Source organism: Aulostomus chinensis, chromosome 23 (assembly GCF_037954235.1).
Source record: "Aulostomus chinensis isolate RoL2024-O1b breed Wild chromosome 23, RoL_Achi_v1.0, whole genome shotgun sequence".
Lineage (NCBI taxonomy): Eukaryota > Metazoa > Chordata > Actinopteri > Syngnathiformes > Aulostomidae > Aulostomus > Aulostomus chinensis.
In genome coordinates, this window is record NC_141342.1 from 130,169 (window position 1) to 144,755 (window position 14,587).

A 14,587-nucleotide genomic window follows, 5' to 3' on the forward strand; every position below is an offset into this window, starting at 1 on the left:
ATCAAAATACAGGAGTTCTGCATGAAGTGTTCTTTTTGGCCTTCTCTCGCTGAGAAAACACTATTTGTGACCTGTGATACAAAAATGCCATAACTTTTCTTAAAAGTGAGTTTTAAGTCAAGTTTCAACCTGAAAGCATAGAAAGATGCATAAACTTGAAGTTACAGGTGGATTTCAGTGAGTTTTCATCAAAATACAGGAGTTCTGCATGAAGTGTTCATTTTGGCCTTCTCTCGCTGAGAAAACACTATTTGTGACCTGTGATACAAAAATGCCATAACTTTTTTTAAAAGTGAGTTTTCAGTCAAGTTTCAACCTGAAAGCATAGAAAGATGCATAAACTTGAAGTTACAGCTTGATTTCAGTGAGTTTTCATCAAAATACAGGAGTTCTGCATGAAGTGTTCATTTTGGCCTTCTCTCGCTGAGAAAACACTATTTGTGACCTGTGATACAAAAATGCCATAACTTTTGTTCAAAGTGAGTTTGAAGTCAAGTTTCAACCTGAAAGTATAGAAAGATGCATAAACTTGAAGTTACAGCTTGATTTCAGTGAGTTTTCATCAAAATACAGGAGTTCTGCATGAAGTGTTCATTTTGGCCTTCTCTCGCTGAGAAAACACTGTTTGTGACCTGTGATACAAAAATGCCATAACTTTTGTTCAAAGTGAGTTTTCAGTCAAGTTTCAACCTGAAAGCATAGAAAGATGCATAAACTTGAAGTTACAGCTTGATTTCAGTGAGTTTTCATCAAAATACAGGAGTTCTGCATGAAGTGTTCATTTTGGCCTTCTCTCGCTGAGAAAACGCTATTTGTGACCTGCGACACAGAACAGCCATAACTTTTGTTCAAAGTGAGTTTTCTGTCAAGTTTCAACCTGAAAGCATAGAAAGATGCATAAACTTGAAGTTACAGCTTGATTTCAGTGAGTTTTCATCAAAATACAGGAGTTCTGCATGAAGTGTTCATTTTGGCCTTCTCTCGCTGAGAAAACACTATTTGTGACCTGTGATACAAAAATGCCATAACTTTTGTTCAAAGTGAGTTTTCAGTCAAGTTTCAACCTGAAAGCATAGAAAGATGCATAAACTTGAAGTTACAGCTTGATTTCAGTGAGTTTTCATCAAAATACAGGAGTTCTGCATGAAGTGTTCATTTTGGCCTTCTCTCGCTGAGAAAACACTATTTGTGACCTGTGATACAAAAATGCCATAACTTTTGTTCAAAGTGAGTTTTAAGTCAAGTTTCAACCTGAAAGTATAGAAAGATGCATAAACTTGAAGTTACAGCTTGATTTCAGTGAGTTTTCATCAAAATACAGGAGTTCTGCATGAAGTGTTCATTTTGGCCTTCTCTCGCTGAGAAAACACTATTTGTGACCTGTGATACAAAAATGCCATAACTTTTGTTCAAAGTGAGTTTTCAGTCAAGTTTCAACCTGAAAGCATAGAAAGATGCATAAACTTGAAGTTACAGCTTGATTTCAGTGAGTTTTCATCAAAATACAGGAGTTCTGCATGAAGTGTTCATTTTGGCCTTCTCTCGCTGAGAAAACGCTATTTGTGACCTGCGACACAGAACAGCCTTAACTTTTGTTCAAAGTGAGTTTTCAGTCAAAATTCAACCTGAAAGCATAGAAAGATGCATAAACTTGAAGTTACAGCTTGAATTCAGTGAGTTTTCATCAAAATACAGGAGTTCTGCATGAAGTGTTCATTTTGGCCTTCTCTCGCAGAGAAAACGCTATTTGTGACCTGTGACACAGAACAGCCATAACTTTTGTTCAAAGTGAGTTTTCAGTCAAGTTTCAACCTGAAAGCATAGAAAGATGCATAAACTTGAAGTTACAGGTGGATTTCAGTGAGTTTTCATCAAAATACAGGAGTTCTGCATGAAGTGTTCTTTTTGGCCTTCTCTCGCTGAGAAAACACTATTTGTGACCTGTGATACAAAAATGCCATAACTTTTCTTAAAAGTGAGTTTTAAGTCAAGTTTCAACCTGAAAGCATAGAAAGATGCATAAACTTGAAGTTACAGGTGGATTTCAGTGAGTTTTCATCAAAATACAGGAGTTCTGCATGAAGTGTTCATTTTGGCCTTCTCTCGCTGAGAAAACACTATTTGTGACCTGTGATACAAAAATGCCATAACTTTTTTTAAAAGTGAGTTTTCAGTCAAGTTTCAACCTGAAAGCATAGAAAGATGCATAAACTTGAAGTTACAGCTTGATTTCAGTGAGTTTTCATCAAAATACAGGAGTTCTGCATGAAGTGTTCATTTTGGCCTTCTCTCGCTGAGAAAACACTATTTGTGACCTGTGATACAAAAATGCCATAACTTTTGTTCAAAGTGAGTTTTCAGTCAAGTTTCAACCTGAAAGCATAGAAAGATGCATAAACTTGAAGTTACAGCTTGATTTCAGTGAGTTTTCATCAAAATACAGGAGTTCTGCATGAAGTGTTCATTTTGGCCTTCTCTCGCTGAGAAAACACTATTTGTGACCTGTGATACAAAAATGCCATAACTTTTGTTCAAAGTGAGTTTTCAGTCAAGTTTCAACCTGAAAGCATAGAAAGATGCATAAACTTGAAGTTACAGCTTGATTTCAGTGAGTTTTCATCAAAATACAGGAGTTCTGCATGAAGTGTTCATTTTGGCCTTCTCTCACTGAGAAAACAATATTTGTGACCTGTGATACAAAAATGCCATAACTTTTGTTCAAAGTGAGTTTTCAGTCAAGTTTCAACCTGAAAGCAAAGAAAGATGCATAACCTTGAAGTTACAGCTTGATTTCAGTGAGTTTTCATCAAAATACAGGAGTTCTGCATGAAGTGTTCATTTTGGCCTTCTCTCGCTTAGAAAACACTATTTGTGACCTGTGATACAAAAATGCCATAACTTTTTTTAAAAGTGAGTTTTCAGTCAAGTTTCAACCTGAAAGCATAGAAAGATGCATAAACTTGAAGTTACAGCTTGATGTCAGTGAGTTTTCATCAAAATACAGGAGTTCTGCATGAAGTGTTCATTTTGGCCTTCTCTCGCTGAGAAAACACTATTTGTGACCTGTGATACAAAAATGCCATAACTTTTGTTCAAAGTGAGTTTTAAGTCAAGTTTCAACCTGAAAGTATAGAAAGATGCATAAACTTGAAGTTACAGCTTGATTTCAGTGAGTTTTCATCAAAATACAGGAGTTCTGCATGAAGTGTTCATTTTGGCCTTCTCTCGCTGAGAAAACACTATTTGTGACCTGTGATACAAAAATGCCATAACTTTTCTTCAAAGTGAGTTTTCAGTCAAGTTTCAACCTGAAAGCATAGAAAGATGCATAAACTTGAAGTTACAGCTTGATTTCAGTGAGTTTTCATCAAAATACAGGAGTTCTGCATGAAGTGTTCATTTTGGCCTTCTCTCGCTGAGAAAACGCTATTTGTGACCTGCGACACAGAACAGCCTTAACTTTGGTTCAAAGTGAGTTTTCAGTCAAAATTCAACCTGAAAGCATAGAAAGATGCATAAACTTGAAGTTACAGCTTGAATTCAGTGAGTTTTCATCAAAATACAGGAGTTCTGCATGAAGTGTTCATTTTGGCCTTCTCTCGCAGAGAAAACGCTATTTGTGACCTGTGACACAGAACAGCCATAACTTTTGTTCAAAGTGAGTTTTCAGTCAAGTTTCAACCTGAAAGCATAGAAAGATGCATAAACTTGAAGTTACAGGTGGATTTCAGTGAGTTTTCATCAAAATACAGGAGTTCTGAATGAAGTGTTCTTTTTGGCCTTCTCTCGCTGAGAAAACACTATTTGTGACCTGTGATACAAAAATGCCATAACTTTTCTTAAAAGTGAGTTTTAAGTCAAGTTTCAACCTGAAAGCATAGAAAGATGCATAAACTTGAAGTTACAGGTGGATTTCAGTGAGTTTTCATCAAAATACAGGAGTTCTGCATGAAGTGTTCATTTTGGCCTTCTCTCGCTGAGAAAACACTATTTGTGACCTGTGATACAAAAATGCCATAACTTTTTTTAAAAGTGAGTTTTCAGTCAAGTTTCAACCTGAAAGCATAGAAAGATGCATAAACTTGAAGTTACAGCTTGATTTCAGTGAGTTTTCATCAAAATACAGGAGTTCTGCATGAAGTGTTCATTTTGGCCTTCTCTCGCTGAGAAAACACTATTTGTGACCTGTGATACAAAAATGCCATAACTTTTGTTCAAAGTGAGTTTTCAGTCAAGTTTCAACCTGAAAGCATAGAAAGATGAGTAAACTTGAAGTTACAGCTTGATTTCAGTGAGTTTTCATCAAAATACAGGAGTTCTGCATGAAGTGTTCATTTTGGCCTTCTCTCGCTGAGAAAACACTATTTGTGACCTGTGATACAAAAATGCCATAACTTTTGTTCAAAGTGAGTTTTCAGTCAAGTTTCAACCTGAAAGCATAGAAAGATGCATAAACTTGAAGTTACAGCTTGATTTCAGTGAGTTTTCATCAAAATACAGGAGTTCTGCATGAAGTGTTCATTTTGGCCTTCTCTCACTGAGAAAACACTATTTGTGACCTGTGATACAAAAATGCCATAACTTTTGTTCAAAGTGAGTTTTCAGTCAAGTTTCAACCTGAAAGCAAAGAAAGATGCATAACCTTGAAGTTACAGCTTGATTTCAGTGAGTTTTCATCAAAATACAGGAGTTCTGCATGAAGTGTTCATTTTGGCCTTCTCTCGCTTAGAAAACACTATTTGTGACCTGTGATACAAAAATGCCATAACTTTTTTTAAAAGTGAGTTTTCAGTCAAGTTTAAACCTGAAAGCATAGAAAGATGCATAAACTTGAAGTTACAGCTTGATTTCAGTGAGTTTTCATCAAAATACAGGAGTTCTGCATGAAGTGTTCATTTTGGCCTTCTCTCACTGAGAAAACACTATTTGTGACCTGTGATACAAAAATGCCATAACTTTTGTTCAAAGTGAGTTTTCAGTCAAGTTTCAACCTGAAAGCAAAGAAAGATGCATAACCTTGAAGTTACAGCTTGATTTCAGTGAGTTTTCATCAAAATACAGGAGTTCTGCATGAAGTGTTCATTTTGGCCTTCTCTCGCTTAGAAAACACTATTTGTGACCTGTGATACAAAATTGCCATAACTTTTTTAAAAGTGAGTTTTCAGTCAAGTTTCAACCTGAAAGCATAGAAAGATGCATAAACTTGAAGTTACAGCTTGATGTCAGTGAGTTTTCATCAAAATACAGGAGTTCTGCATGAAGTGTTCATTTTGGCCTTCTCTCGCTGAGAAAACACTATTTGTGACCTGTGATACAAAAATGCCATAACTTTTGTTCAAAGTGAGTTTTCAGTCAAGTTTCAACCTGAAAGCATAGAAAGATGCATAAATTTGAAGTTACAGCTTGATTTCAGTGAGTTTTCATCAAAATACAGGAGTTCTGCATGAAGTGTTCATTTTGGCCTTCTCTCGCTGAGAAAACACTATTTGTGACCTGTGATACAAAAATGCCATAACTTTTGTTCAAAGTGAGTTTTAAGTCAAGTTTCAACCTGAAAGTATAGAAAGATGCATAAACTTGAAGTTACAGCTTGATTTCAGTGAGTTTTCATCAAAATACAGGAGTTCTGCATGAAGTGTTCATTTTGGCCTTCTCTCGCTGAGAAAACACTATTTGTGACCTGTGATACAAAAATGCCATAACTTTTGTTCAAAGTGAGTTTTCAGTCAAGTTTCAACCTGAAAGCATAGAAAGATGCATAAACTTGAAGTTACAGCTTGATTTCAGTGAGTTTTCATCAAAATACAGGAGTTCTGCATGAAGTGTTCATTTTGGCCTTCTCTCGCTGAGAAAACGCTATTTGTGACCTGCGACACAGAACAGCCTTAACTTTTGTTCAAAGTGAGTTTTCAGTCAAAATTCAACCTGAAAGCATAGAAAGATGCATAAACTTGAAGTTACAGCTTGAATTCAGTGAGTTTTCATCAAAATACAGGAGTTCTGCATGAAGTGTTCATTTTGGCCTTCTCTCGCTGAGAAAACACTATTTGTGACCTGTGATACAAAAATGCCATAACTTTTTTTAAAAGTGAGTTTTCAGTCAAGTTTCAACCTGAAAACATAGAAAGATGCATAAACTTGAAGTTACAGCTTGATTTCAGTGAGTTTTCATCAAAATACAGGAGTTCTGCATGAAGTGTTCATTTTGGCCTTCTCTCGCTGAGAAAACACTATTTGTGACCTGTGATACAAAAATGCCATAACTTTTGTTCAAAGTGAGTTTTCAGTCAAGTTTCAACCTGAAAGCATAGAAAGATGCATAAACTTGAAGTTACAGCTTGATTTCAGTGAGTTTTCATCAAAATACAGGAGTTCTGCATGAAGTGTTCATTTTGGCCTTCTCTCGCTGAGAAAACACTATTTGTGACCTGTGATACAAAAATGCCATAACTTTTGTTCAAAGTGAGTTTTCAGTCAAGTTTCAACCTGAAAGCATAGAAAGATGCATAAACTTGAAGTTACAGCTTGATTTCAGTGAGTTTTCATCAAAATACAGGAGTTCTGCATGAAGTGTTCATTTTGGCCTTCTCTCACTGAGAAAACACTATTTGTGACCTGTGATACAAAAATGCCATAACTTTTGTTCAAAGTGAGTTTTCAGTCAAGTTTCAACCTGAAAGCAAAGAAAGATGCATAACCTTGAAGTTACAGCTTGATTTCAGTGAGTTTTCATCAAAATACAGGAGTTCTGCATGAAGTGTTCATTTTGGCCTTCTCTCGCTTAGAAAACACTATTTGTGACCTGTGATACAAAAATGCCATAACTTTTTTTAAAAGTGAGTTTTCAGTCAAGTTTCAACCTGAAAGCATAGAAAGATGCATAAACTTGAAGTTACAGGTGGATTTCAGTGAGTTTTCATCAAAATACAGGAGTTCTGAATGAAGTGTTCTTTTTGGCCTTCTCTCGCTGAGAAAACACTATTTGTGACCTGTGATACAAAAATGCCATAACTTTTCTGAAAAGTGAGTTTTAAGTCAAGTTTCAACCTGAAAGCAAAGAAAGATGCATAAACTTGAAGTTACAGGTGGATTTCAGTGAGTTTTCATCAAAATACAGGAGTTCTGCATGAAGTGTTCATTTTGGCCTTCTCTCGCTGAGAAAACACTATTTGTGACCTGTGATACAAAAATGCCATAACTTTTTTTAAAAGTGAGTTTTCAGTCAAGTTTCAACCTGAAAGCATAGAAAGATGCATAAACTTGAAGTTACAGCTTGATTTCAGTGAGTTTTCATCAAAATACAGGAGTTCTGCATGAAGTGTTCATTTTGGCCTTCTCTCGCTGAGAAAACACTATTTGTGACCTGTGATACAAAAATGCCATAACTTTTGTTCAAAGTGAGTTTTCAGTCAAGTTTCAACCTGAAAGCATAGAAAGATGCATAAACTTGAAGTTACAGCTTGATTTCAGTGAGTTTTCATCAAAATACAGGAGTTCTGCATGAAGTGTTCATTTTGGCCTTCTCTCGCTGAGAAAACACTATTTGTGACCTGTGATACAAAAATGCCATAACTTTTGTTCAAAGTGAGTTTTCAGTCAAGTTTCAACCTGAAAGCATAGAAAGATGCATAAACTTGAAGTTACAGCTTGATTTCAGTGAGTTTTCATCAAAATACAGGAGTTCTGCATGAAGTGTTCATTTTGGCCTTCTCTCACTGAGAAAACACTATTTGTGACCTGTGATACAAAAATGCCATAACTTTTGTTCAAAGTGAGTTTTCAGTCAAGTTTCAACCTGAAAGCAAAGAAAGATGCATAACCTTGAAGTTACAGCTTGATTTCAGTGAGTTTTCATCAAAATACAGGAGTTCTGCATGAAGTGTTCATTTTGGCCTTCTCTCGCTTAGAAAACACTATTTGTGACCTGTGATACAAAAATGCCATAACTTTTTTTAAAAGTGAGTTTTCAGTCAAGTTTCAACCTGAAAGCATAGAAAGATGCATAAACTTGAAGTTACAGCTTTATTTCAGTGAGTTTTCATCAAAATACAGGAGTTCTGCATGAAGTGTTCTTTTTGGCCTTCTCTCGCTGAGAAAACACTATTTGCGACCTGTGATACAAAAATGCCATAACTTTTCTTCAAAGTGAGTTTTCAGTCAAGTTTCAACCTGAAAGCATAGAAAGATGCATAAACTTGAAGTTACAGCTTGATTTCAGTGAGTTTTCATCAAAATACAGGAGTTCTGCATGAAGTGTTCTTTTTGGCCTTCTCTCGCTGAGAAAACACTATTTGCGACCTGTGATACAAAATTGCCATAACTTTTCTTCAAAGTGAGTTTTCAGTCAAGTTTCAACCTGAAAGCATAGAAAGATGCATAAACTTGAAGTTACAGGTGGATTTCAGTGAGTGTTCATCAAAATACAGGAGTTATGCATGAAGTGTTAATTTTGGCCTCCTCTCGCTGAGAAAACGCTATTTGTGACCTGCGACACAGAACAGCCATAACTTTTGTTCAAAGTGAGTTTTCAGTCAAGTTTCAACCTGAAAGCATAGAAAGATGCATAAACTTGAAGTTACAGCTTGATTTCAGTGAGTTTTCATCAAAATACAGGAGTTCTGCATGAAGTGTTCTTTTTGGCGTTCCCTCGCTGAGAAAACACTATTTGTGACCTGTGATACAAAATTGCCATAACTTTTCTTCAAAGTGAGTTTTAAGTCAAGTTTCAACCTATAAGCATAGAAAGATGCATAAACTTGAAGTTACAGGTGGATTTCAGTGAGTTTTCATCAAAATACAGGAGTTCTGCATGAAGTGTTCATTTTGGCCTTCTCTCGCTGAGAAAACAGTATTTGTGACCTGTGATACAAAAATGCCATAACTTTTGTTCAAAGTGAGTTTTCAGTCAAGTTTCAACCTGAAAGCATAGAAAGATGCATAAACTTGAAGTTACAGCTTGATTTCACTGAGTTTTCATCAAAATACAGGAGTTCTGCATGAAATGTTCATTTTGGCTTTCTCTCGCTGAGAAAACGCTATTTGTGAACTGCGACACAGAACAGCCATAACTTTTGTTCAAAGTGAGTTTTCAGTCAAGTTTCAACCTGAAAGCATAGAAAGATGCATAAACTTGAAGTTACAGCTTTATTTCAGTGAGTTTTCATCAAAATACAGGAGTTCTGCATGAAGTGTTCTTTTTGGCATTCTCTGACTGAGAAAACACTTTTTGTGACCTGTGATACAAAAATGCCATAACTTTTGTTCAAAGTGAGTTTTCATTCAAGTTTCAACCTGAAAACGTAGAAAGATGCATAAACTTGAAGTTACAGCTTGCTTTCAGTGAGTTTTCATCAAAATACAGGAGTTCTGCATGAAGTGTTCTTTTTGGCCTTCTCTCACTGAGAAAACACTATTTGTGACCTGTGATACAAAAATGCCATAACTTTTGTTCAAAGTGAGTTTTCAGTCAAGTTTCAACCTGAAAGCATAGAAAGATGCATAAACTTGAAGTTACAGCTTGATTTAAGTGAGTTTTCATCAAAATACAGGAGTTCTGCATGAAGTGTTCATTTTGGCTTTCTCTCGCTGAGAAAACGCTATTTGTGACCTGTGATACAAAAATGCCATAACTTTTTTTAAAAGTGAGTTTTCAGTCAAGTTTCAACCTGAAAGCATAGAAAGATGCATAAACTTGAAGTTACAGCTTGATTTCAGTGAGTTTTCATCAAAATACAGGAGTTCTGCATGAAGTGTTCATTTTGGCTTTCTCTCACTGAGAAAACGCTATTTGTGACCTGCGACACAGAACAGCCATAACTTTTGTTCAAAGTGAGTTTTCAGTCAAGTTTCAACCTGAAAGCATAGAAAGATGCATAAACTTGAAGTTACAGGTGGATTTCAGTGAGTTTTCATCAAAATACAGGAGTTCTGCATGAAGTGTTCATTTTGGCCTTCTCTCGCTGACAAAACACTATTTGTGACCTGTGATACAAAAATGCCATAACTTTTGTTCAAAGTGAGTTTTCAGTCAAGTTTCAACCTGAAAGCTGAGAAAGATGCATAAACTTGAAGTTACAGCTTGATTTCAGTGAGTTTTCATCAAAATACAGGAGTTCTGCATGAAGTCTTCATTTTGTCCTTCTCTCGCTGAGAAAACACTATTTGTGACGTGTGATACAAAAATGCCATAACTTTTGTTCAAAGTGAGTTTTCAGTCAAGTTTCAACCTGAAAGCAAAGAAAGATGCATAACCTTGAAGTTACAGCTTGATTTCAGTGAGTTTTCATCAAAATACAGGAGTTCTGCATGAAGTGTTAATTTTGGCCTCCTCTCGCTGAGAAAACGCTATTTGTGACCTGCGACACAGAACATCCATAACTTTTGTTCAAGGTGAGTTTTCAGTCAAGTTTCAACCTGAAAACATAGAAAGATGCATAAACTTGAAGTTACAGCTTTATTTCAGTGAGTTTTCATCAAAATACAGGAGTTCTGCATGAAGTGTTCATTTTGGCTTTCTCTCGCTGAGAAAACGCTATTTGTGACCTGCGACACAGAACAGCCATAACTTTTTTTCAAAGTGAGTTTTCAGTCAAGTTTCAACCTGAAAGCATAGAAAGATGCATAAACTTGAAGTTACAGCTTGATTTCAGTGAGTTTTCATCAAAATACCGGAGTTCTGCATGAAGTGTTCATTTTGGCCTTCTCTCGCTGAGAAAACACTATTTGTGACCTGTGATACAAAAATGCCATAACTTTTGTTCAAAGTGAGTTTTCAGTCAAGTTTCAACCTGAAAGCATAGAAAGATGCATAAACTTGAAGTTACAGCTTGATTTCAGTGAGTTTTCATCAAAATACAGGAGTTCTGCATGAAGTGTTCATTTTGGCTTTCTCTCACTGAGAAAACGCTATTTGTGACCTGCGACACAGAACAGCCATAACTTTTGTTCAAAGTGAGTTTTCAGTCAAGTTTCAACCTGAAAGCATAGAAAGATGCATAAACTTGAAGTTACAGGTGGATTTCAGTGAGTTTTCATCAAAATACAGGAGTTCTGCATGAAGTGTTCATTTTGGCCTTCTCTCGCTGAGAAAACACTATTTGTGACCTGTGATACAAAAATGCCATAACTTTTGTTCAAAGTGAGTTTTCAGTCAAGTTTCAACCTGAAAGCTGAGAAAGATGCATAAACTTGAAGTTACAGCTTGATTTCAGTGAGTTTTCATCAAAATACAGGAGTTCTGCATGAAGTCTTCATTTTGCCCTTCTCTCGCTGAGAAAACACTATTTGTGACGTGTGATACAAAAATGCCATAACTTTTGTTCAAAGTGAGTTTTCAGTCAAGTTTCAACCTGAAAGCAAAGAAAGATGCATAACCTTGAAGTTACAGCTTGATTTCAGTGAGTTTTCATCAAAATACAGGAGTTCTGCATGAAGTGTTAATATTGGCCTCCTCTCGCTGAGAAAACGCTATTTGTGACCTGCGACACAGAACATCCATAACTTTTGTTCAAAGTGAGTTTTCAGTCAAGTTTCAACCTGAAAACATAGAAAGATGCATAAACTTGAAGTTACAGCTTTATTTCAGTGAGTTTTCATCAAAATACAGGAGTTCTGCATGAAGTGTTCATTTTGGCTTTCTCTCGCTGAGAAAACGCTATTTGTGACCTGCGACACAGAACAGCCATAACTTTTTTTCAAAGTGAGTTTTCAGTCAAGTTTCAACCTGAAAGCATAGAAAGATGCATAAACTTGAAGTTACAGCTTGATTTCAGTGAGTTTTCATCAAAATACCGGAGTTCTGCATGAAGTGTTCATTTTGGCCTTCTCTCGCTGAGAAAACACTATTTGTGACCTGTGATACAAAAATGCCATAACTTTTGTTCAAAGTGAGTTTTCAGTCAAGTTTCAACCTGAAAGCATAGAAAGATGCATAAACTTGAAGTTACAGCTTGATTTCAGTGAGTTTTCATCAAAATACAGGAATTCTGCATGAAGTGTTCATTTTGGCCTTCTCTCACTGAGAAAACACTATTTGTGACCTGTGATACAAAAATGCCATAACTTTCGTTCAAAGTGAGTTTTCAGTCAAGTTTCAACCTGAAAGCATAGAAAGATGCATAAACTTGAAGTTACAGCTTGATTTCAGTGAGTTTTCATCACAATACAGGAGTTCTGCATGAAGTGTTCTTTTTGGCCTTCTCTCACTGAGAAAACACTATTTGTGACCTGTGATACAAAAATGCCATAACTTTTGTTCAAAGTGAGTTTTCAGTCAAGTTTCAACCTGAAAGCATAGAAAGATGCATAAACTTGAAGTTACAGCTTGATTTCAGTGAGTTTTCATCAAAATACAGGAGTTCTGCATGAAGTGTTCTTTTTGGCCTTCTCTCGCTGAGAAAACACTATTTGTGACCTGTGATACAAAATTGCCATAACTTTTCTTCAAAGTGAGTTTTTAGTCAAGTTTCAACCTGAAAGCATAGAAAGATGCATCAACTTGAAGTTACAGCTTGATTTCAGTGAGTTTTCATCAAAATACAGGAGTTCTGCATGAAGTGTTCATTTTGGCTTTCTCTCGCTGAGAAAACGCTATTTGTGACCTGCGACACAGAACAGCCATAACTTTTGTTCAAAGTGAGTTTTCAGTCAAGTTTCAACCTGAAAGCATAGAAAGATGCATAAACTTGAAGTTACAGGTGGATTTCAGTGAGTTTTCATCAAAATACAGGAGTTCTGCATGAAGTGTTCATTTTGGCCTTCTCTCGCTGAGAAAACACTATTTGTGACCTGTGATACAAAAATGCCATAACTTTTGTTCAAAGTGAGTTTTCAGTCAAGTTTCAACCTGAAAGCTGAGAAAGATGCATAAACTTGAAGTTACAGCTTGATTTCAGTGAGTTTTCATCAAAATACAGGAGTTCTGCATGAAGTGTTCATTTTGCCCTTCTCTCGCTGAGAAAACACTATTTGTGACGTGTGATACAAAAATGCCATAACTTTTGTTCAAAGTGAGTTTTCAGTCAAGTTTCAACCTGAAAGCAAAGAAAGATGCATAACCTTGAAGTTACAGCTTGATTTCAGTGAGTTTTCATCAAAATACAGGAGTTCTGCATGAAGTGTTAATTTTGGCCTCCTCTCGCTGAGAAAACGCTATTTGTGACCTGCGACACAGAACATCCATAACTTTTGTTCAAAGTGAGTTTTCAGTCAAGTTTCAACCTGAAAACATAGAAAGATGCATAAACTTGAAGTTACAGCTTTATTTCAGTGAGTTTTCATCAAAATACAGGAGTTCTGCATGAAGTGTTCATTTTGGCTTTCTCTCGCTGAGAAAACGCTATTTGTGACCTGCGACACAGAACAGCCATAACTTTTTTTCAAAGTGAGTTTTCAGTCAAGTTTCAACCTGAAAGCATAGAAAGATGCATAAACTTGAAGTTACAGCTTGATTTCAGTGAGTTTTCATCAAAATACCGGAGTTCTGCATGAAGTGTTCATTTTGGCCTTCTCTCGCTGAGAAAACACTATTTGTGACCTGTGATACAAAAATGCCATAACTTTTGTTCAAAGTGAGTTTTCAGTCAAGTTTCAACCTGAAAGCATAGAAAGATGCATAAACTTGAAGTTACAGCTTGATTTCAGTGAGTTTTCATCAAAATACAGGAGTTCTGCATGAAGTGTTCATTTTGGCTTTCTCTCACTGAGAAAACGCTATTTGTGACCTGCGACACAGAACAGCCATAACTTTTGTTCAAAGTGAGTTTTCAGTCAAGTTTCAACCTGAAAGCATAGAAAGATGCATAAACTTGAAGTTACAGGTGGATTTCAGTGAGTTTTCATCAAAATACAGGAGTTCTGCATGAAGTGTTCATTTTGGCCTTCTCTCGCTGAGAAAACACTATTTGTGACCTGTGATACAAAAATGCCATAACTTTTGTTCAAAGTGAGTTTTCAGTCAAGTTTCAACCTGAAAGCTGAGAAAGATGCATAAACTTGAAGTTACAGCTTGATTTCAGTGAGTTTTCATCAAAATACAGGAGTTCTGCATGAAGTCTTCATTTTGCCCTTCTCTCGCTGAGAAAACACTATTTGTGACGTGTGATACAAAAATGCCATAACTTTTGTTCAAAGTGAGTTTTCAGTCAAGTTTCAACCTGAAAGCAAAGAAAGATGCATAACCTTGAAGTTACAGCTTGATTTCAGTGAGTTTTCATCAAAATACAGGAGTTCTGCATGAAGTGTTAATTTTGGCCTCCTCTCGCTGAGAAAACGCTATTTGTGACCTGCGACACAGAACATCCATAACTTTTGTTCAAAGTGAGTTTTCAGTCAAGTTTCAACCTGAAAACATAGAAAGATGCATAAACTTGAAGTTACAGCTTTATTTCAGTGAGTTTTCATCAAAATACAGGAGTTCTGCATGAAGTGTTCATTTTGGCTTTCTCTCGCTGAGAAAACGCTATTTGTGAACTGCGACACAGAACAGCCATAACTTTTTTTCAAAGTGAGTTTTCAGTCAAGTTTCAACCTGAAAGCATAGAAAGATGCATAAACTTGAAGTTACAGCTTGATTTCAGTGAGTTTTCAT